We start from the raw sequence: 6,994 nt of genomic DNA, 5'->3' as shown, positions 1-6,994 counted from the left end.
GTACATATCGCCTACCGTAGATGCAACGCGCATTTGAAAAAGCGAGGTGCTGGAGAGCAAAATTAGTTTGAATACAAAATACTATTTCACCACTAGATGGGAGTAATACCTACTTAGTGTCCCTTTAAATTAACATTTGGAATTGAATTAAAATAAAACAGAAAAAAAATGCATGAACATTCCTTTTATTTGGAAATTGAAAAAAAAAAACTGATATAGATTTAACTTTGAAATTATATATATATATATATATACACACACACAAAATTTCATAATAGATGAAAAAATATAAATAAAAAGATTAGAAAGGTAGTTAGATTTTTTTTTTTAAGAATAGAATTAGAATAGTGAGTGTTAAAGTTAGAGGGTCAAATAAAGATGGAAGAGATGTGTTTTAAGCCGATTCTTGAAGATGGCTAAGGACTCAGCTGCTCGGATTGAGTTGGGGAGGTCATTGCACCAGGAGGGAACATTTAATTTAAAAGTCCGTAAAAGTGACTTTGTGTTTCTTTGGGATGAACAATCAAGCCACGTTCACTTGCAGAATGCAAGCTTCTAGAGGCACATAAGACTGAAGTAATGAATTTAGGTAAATGGGTGCAGAGCCAGTGGTAGTTTTGTAGGCAATTGTATACAATCGATCATCAATATAAGGTAAGGCCAGAGGTACTGCTAGTTTCTTAAACTGCTTATGTAACAGGTAAAATAAAATTGTAATGTATTTTGCCAAAATGTTTGTTCATGTTGTAAAATAATTCTGAGATTAATTGAATATAATGTGTTAAGTACATCTGAAAGAAAAGGATATGGGGACACCTACAGGCGAGTATGATAACAATTGAGTTAAGTTGGCCATATTCTCTTCAGTTTTATGAAGCTGTTGAGGAGAATGGTAGGTGGAAAATCTCTCTCCGGTCGAACAGAAATAAAATGTTGTCAGGCATGATTTTATTTATCCTTAAGGTCAAAATGTGTACTAAAAGTGTTTTATTTCATGTTTGAGTCATAAGAGACATAGAGTTGATGAATAATTGCAGTTATATGAAACTCAATGTCGAGCATGTTAGGAGCACATGGTATTTCTATCTTTTGTATTTTCACGTTATTTTTACACTTATTTATTAATGACAGTTACGTGACCGGATGAGCTGTACTTAATCTGTTTGGTGTCATTTCACATATTCTCAGATATTTTCGACTCAGTAAACGTGCGATTGATGAGCTCAGCCTTGGTCTCTGTGTGGTCCTTTCCGGGAGGGTCGAGAGAACGAACCAGTAGAGAGGGGTTACAATGGTGCCGTGACCCGGATGGGAGTGAGGTTTAGGGGGGTGAGTGTAACGGAGGCCAGCGAGTAGTGCTGTGCAGGTAAACCTCACTCCCCGATCTCAAGAGACGCACTAGCGACAGATGCTAGTGGCTGTAGCCATTTAGCCTCCTTGTTAGTGCGTCCGCCTCACATGCCAGAAGACCCGGGTTCGAGCCCCGCTCGGAGCGAGTGCGAGGAGCGTCAGAGAGGACCCGGGTGAGAGGGGTTATACTTACTGCACGCACCGCGGAGCGTTGTTAAACTCATCTCTGAATAGTGTTTTACCTGCAGTTGAGCGTTGTTTTGGTTAAACTAACATCTGGATCCAGAGCGTTGTTAAACTCACCGCTGAATGCCGTTAAAAAGCACGACGAACGCTCCCCCTATTTCTCAGAGGGCGCTTTGATATCAGACTGCGAGGGATTTCTTAACATTAAAACCTAGTTGTGTGGCCAGATAAAGATGATATGGGGGACACCATTTGACCAGCCTCAGCATAGATAATTTATTGTAGCCTATTCCTATCTATTCGTATTTATTGTAGTCTCAATGCATCCACAGCAAACTTCTTATTTATTTTTTTTTTTTGGGTGCTTACCCAAAGCGTCACATTTCGGCGCCTCAGGCTAGGGTTCAGGGTTCCATAGAAGTATATTGGACTGCCCTGCTCGTTGAAAAATAACGCCAAAGGGATACCCAGTGAGTTAAAACGTGACGCCAAGGGGTCCTGACCAAGCGTCCATAAGTGACGAGTTGGGAGTGAGAACGTGTTGGCTGCACAACTCCTTGTTCGAGCTCTTGTTCTGTCCAGGCTGGACTATTGCAATGCGCTCTTGGCAGGTCTTCCAGCCAATTCTATCAAACCTGTACAATTAATCCAGAATGCGGCAACAAGATTAATTTTAATGACCCAAAAAGAATACACATCACACCTCTGTTTATCAATTTGCACTGGCTTCCAAAAGCTGCTCGCATAAAATTCAAGGCATTGATGTTTGCCTACAAAACTACCACTGGCTCTGCACCCATTTACCTAAATTCATTACTTCAGACTTATGTGCCTCTAGAAGCTTGCGTTCTGCAAGTGAACGTGGCTTGATTGTTCATCCCAAAGAAGCACAAAGTCACTTTTACGGACTTTTAAATTAAATGTTCCCTCCTGGTGCAATGACCTCCCCAACTCAATCCGAGCAGCTGAGTCCTTAGCCATCTTCAAGAATCGGCTTAAAACACATCTCTTCCATCTTTATTTGACCCTCTAACTTTAACACTCACTATTCTAATTCTATTCTTAAAAAAAAAAATCTAACTACCTTTCTAATCTTTTTATTTATATTTTTTCATCTATTATGAAATTTTGTGTGTGTGTATATATATATATATATATATATATATATATATATATATATACGCTCTCGCCTTGGGCACCAAATAACCTAGAGCCGGCCCTGCATGGAGGTGGTCAGTTTGTGGCACTGCTGCGGTGGTATGGAAGCCCAGGTTTCTTTGACAGAGGAGAATTAATTTTTTGGTCTCTTGCACTGAATATTTATTTCATTCATCCAATTAAAAAAAGAGAGAGTTTTAAGATTTAATCAAAACAAAAATTCTTAAGAAATAAATTTTTATAGTCTTCATAGAAAATATTGTTTAAGGCAAGTTATTTATTTTTCAGTTAAAAAATATAGATGTGAAATCATTACCCTACATATTTTAATTGGATGAATGAAAACATTTTCAGTGTAATTTCAAAGTTAAATCTATATCAGTTTTTTTTTCAATTTCCAAATAAAAGGAATGTTCATGCATTTTTTTTCTGTTTTATTTTAATTCAATTCCAAATGTTAATTTAAAAACACAGCAAAATTTAAATTTTTATCTGAAAAAATTTCCCCATTAAACATGAAAAAAATAGTTTAACAAACTAACATAAAACAGTTTATCTCAGAATCAGAACAAATGGCATCAAAACTATAAGGTTTTATTTCACAATATGGGCGGTCCTTAATTTTTGGGTGCTAACTCACCTTTTCTGAGGTTGAGCATTTCCTGCTGAATAAAATATAAAGTGCTTTTCAAATACTTAGTCCAGGTGCAGGGCATAAATCAGTCTGAAAAAAAAAAAAATTACATAGACGGCCTGAAATTGGTCAGTTCATCCATTACAAAGTTTTCTTCAAAGATGATTCCATCTCTAGATCGGTTATGTGTACTTGATCAACACTGAGGACTCTTACTGAGGTCTGTCCTGTCTTCATGGTATTGTTTGTCAACTCTGTTACAGAAAATCAGGTAATGTGTAGAGATAACAATAAATCATGAAAGGAAAAACCCTTGTATCATTAGACAAACAGTCCTTACATTACAATATTTGGAACTGAGATAAAATTGGCATACCCTGCATAACTTTAAAAAAATACCTATGTCTTAACAAAATTGTCCTCTTGGAGTAAATATTTTATTATTTATTTATTTTATTATTATATTCATCATTTCTAGGACTAATAGCTCACAGCGCTCTCTGCTGGTGAAAATAATCACAATCTAATCATAAATTAATCGTAGTCAACATGTTTTTTTTTTCCAGCTCTTAAAAAAAGTAACTTTGTAAAGGTTTTATTTTACAGATATCTCACCAGTCGTCGCACATTACGTCACGAAAGTAACGTTACACGACGTCATGCTACAGTCTGCAGCGCGAGCTCGATTGTGCGTGAATCGAATCTGAGTTGCTATAGCAACCTGTAAGTTCCATCTGCAGCTATAAAAGTCTGAAGTCTTCTGTTTCTGATTGTTGTGTGTTTGAAGACGAGACTCTCGAGACACACTTTTATGTCTGAAGGAGTTCGGAGCATTTCTGAGTTTAGATTATTCTGAGGAGAGTTTTATTTCATTTATTTGTTTTTATTTGGTTTTAGGTGTTTCTTCTTTTTCTTATCTATTGTTTTCTTTTCTCATTGTGAAGGAGAGATATTAAGGATATTTTCGATGGCTCACATGGGAGAAAGACAAGGTGAGTGTTTTAATTTTTCATATTTGTTGTTGGTTTGGTTTGAAGTTGTATTGTTAGACTGCCCTTACATTAATAACGTTGTGCAGTTTAGCAGATTTATCTCGAACACTAGTGAAATAAGCATATATTGTACTCATTGAATATGAAAAACTACCTTTTTTTTAGTAAAGAAAGTGTATTGTGTGTCACTTCACATGATTGTTTTCATCTGGGATGTGCATTATTTTCAATAATAATCTGACCAATCTGACCAATAATAATCTGAGTCAATTATTCCACTTATACCACGGTTAACAAATCTCAAGACATTGTTGAGCTGATTTATTTGAAGAAATTCATTAAAAGCAGAAGAAAGTCACACAGTGTGAAACAGTGAAGTGGTGCTCTCTCAGCTTTGGGTCGCTCCAGATCCACTGCTGCTTTAACCCAGATGGCTGCTGGTCAGGAGGCTGGGAGACAGTGTGGAGACCACATTCAGAAAGCACTGTCAACCCCGACCCGGCCTGGCTATATCTGTCCTGTGCCTTCTGAGTCGACTCAAAGGAAGAGGAAGAGACAGAGCTCGGAGGATGAAGATCCCAGACCCACCAAACGCTCTGCTGAAGGTCAGGCTGATTCTCAAGACATGGCTGAATTAAGTGATTTGCCATTGACATGTTCATTCACTGATGATGATTACAGGAACAGTCTTGTAGTCGCCTGTTTTCTCATTTCTTGTGATCGTGTGATTGTTGCAGATGCGTATATAAAGGGCCCAATGCTGGGTCAAGGTGGATTCGGCTCTGTGTTTGCTGGGACCCGCAGCTCTGATGGATTGCCAGTAAGACATTGTCTTTCCTCCTCGATTCATTCAAACAGCCCTCATTCACGACACTCGTGACATAAACTGTATTTAATCTGTACTGAGCTTGAGGTTATTGTCATCATTAGCAGGTGTAAAATACTGTGGTTCATCTGTCTGCAGGTGGCCATCAAGTACGTGACTAAAGACGAGGAGCACGAGGACGTGGAAGTTGTAAGTTCAGTCACTTGTAGGGTTTGATACACACATAAAGCCACACTCAGGCCTCTAGCGATGACTCAAGGGTCTGCTGTCTCTGCCGCTGCAGGAAGGTCAGGGTCTGCTGCCGCTGGAGGTCGCGTTGATGACCCGAGTCAATTCAGCTCCTGTCTGTCCCAGTGTCCTGAAGCTGCTGGAGTGGTTTGACCATCCCGAACGCTACGTCATGATCCTGGAACGGCCGGATCCTTGCCAGGATCTCCACAGTTTCTGTGAGGAGAACGGCTGTCTGGATGAGAGCCAGGCCAAGAAGGTGCTGCTGCAGCTCATCGACGCTCTCAAACACTGCGAGAGCCGCGGCGTCTTCCACCGGGACGTCAAGCCACAGAACCTGCTCATTTGCACCGATACCAGCGAGATCAAGCTGCTGGACTTTGGCTGCGGACACCTCCTGAAGGACTCGCAGTATGAAGAGTTTGCAGGTTGGTCAGGAGGAGATCTCTGTGGAAGTGTGTGTTTTGGACTGGAAGCGTTTCAGCTGATCTCTTGCTCTTCTGGGGTCTCTCAGGCACTCTTTCATACGCCCCTCCGGAGTGGTTTCGTTCCCACAGCTATCGTGCCGGAGCAGCCACTGCTTGGTCGCTGGGTGTGACGCTCTACAAGCTCCTGTGCGGCTCTCTACCTTTCCAAAGCGCACGGAGGGTTCGCAGACTGCGCTTCCCGAGTCACCTGTCTGCAGGCAAGAGATGGCAAACATGCAGCTGTTCACAGTCAGAAATCAGGGCCGGAGCGAGCAGAAGTTGATGTTGTGTTGCTCAAGTACTGTGTTGTATGTGACAGACTGCCGTCAGTTGATTAGATGGTGTCTTAGAGCAGCAGCGGACGAGCGTCCCAGATTACAGGACATTGAACAGCATCCCTGGTTACGCTCCACAGGTGGCCAATCACAGCACACTCATCTCAATGACTCCGTGTTGATTGGACAGTTGGATTGTCCTGTCAGGATCAATGTAGGTAACTGTCTGTAATTGTGAACATAGTGTGAGCAGGAGTGCAGGACACAGGAGCAGCAGAGACAGCTGGACACCTGCAGTGAGGACGAGTGGACAGCAGGCGTTTCATGTGTTTTGTAATGCTGTGCTTCACTCTGGAGCGTGACTGAGGGCTCTGTGTGGATGCTGGAGGAGCTGGACACGCAGCGCCGGCTCAAACCAGAGTCCTGAAGCTACAGAGATCCGCTCCAGACTGAGCCTAAACCAGCATGAAGAGACAAAAACATCAAAACCTAAGGAATTATTTAATTACTTAACTGAAACCTACAGAAAACATTTCTGTTATTTGAAATAAAATAACCTTTAACTGAATCTAAAAATCTAAATCTTAATCAAAACCATAATAGCATCTCATTGTCACAGCTTGTTAAAAATAAAGTTGATGAGAGGATCTCAATGTAGCAGAAGTCGTCAGAAGAATGCAGATCAGATTTATTTTGCGTTAGCATGAAGCTGCAGTTTCACAAAACATGAATTACACTTACGAGTGACAGTAAAATGCGGCAAATCATTTTTTCTTACGCTTGAAACACGATTTACACCTTTACAAATCTTCTCTTGTGCATGCAAATTTAATTTAAACTCACAGTCTTATGTACACTTCCACAACTCCTGCCCTGCA

General features: G+C 40.4%; 1 pseudogene; it reads left to right on the top strand.

Annotated features, from left to right (window-relative positions):
• The first annotated feature begins 4,645 nt into the window (after nt 1-4,645).
• LOC113116857 (serine/threonine-protein kinase pim-1-like) lies at nt 4,646-6,591 on the top strand (annotated as a pseudogene).
• The last annotated feature ends 403 nt before the right edge of the window (nt 6,592-6,994 follow it).

Source organism: Carassius auratus, chromosome 16 (genome assembly GCF_003368295.1).
Source record: "Carassius auratus strain Wakin chromosome 16, ASM336829v1, whole genome shotgun sequence".
Classification (NCBI taxonomy): domain Eukaryota; kingdom Metazoa; phylum Chordata; class Actinopteri; order Cypriniformes; family Cyprinidae; genus Carassius; species Carassius auratus.
Note: the sequence above shows the minus strand (reverse complement) of the source record. Positions and strands in the feature narration are given on the sequence as shown.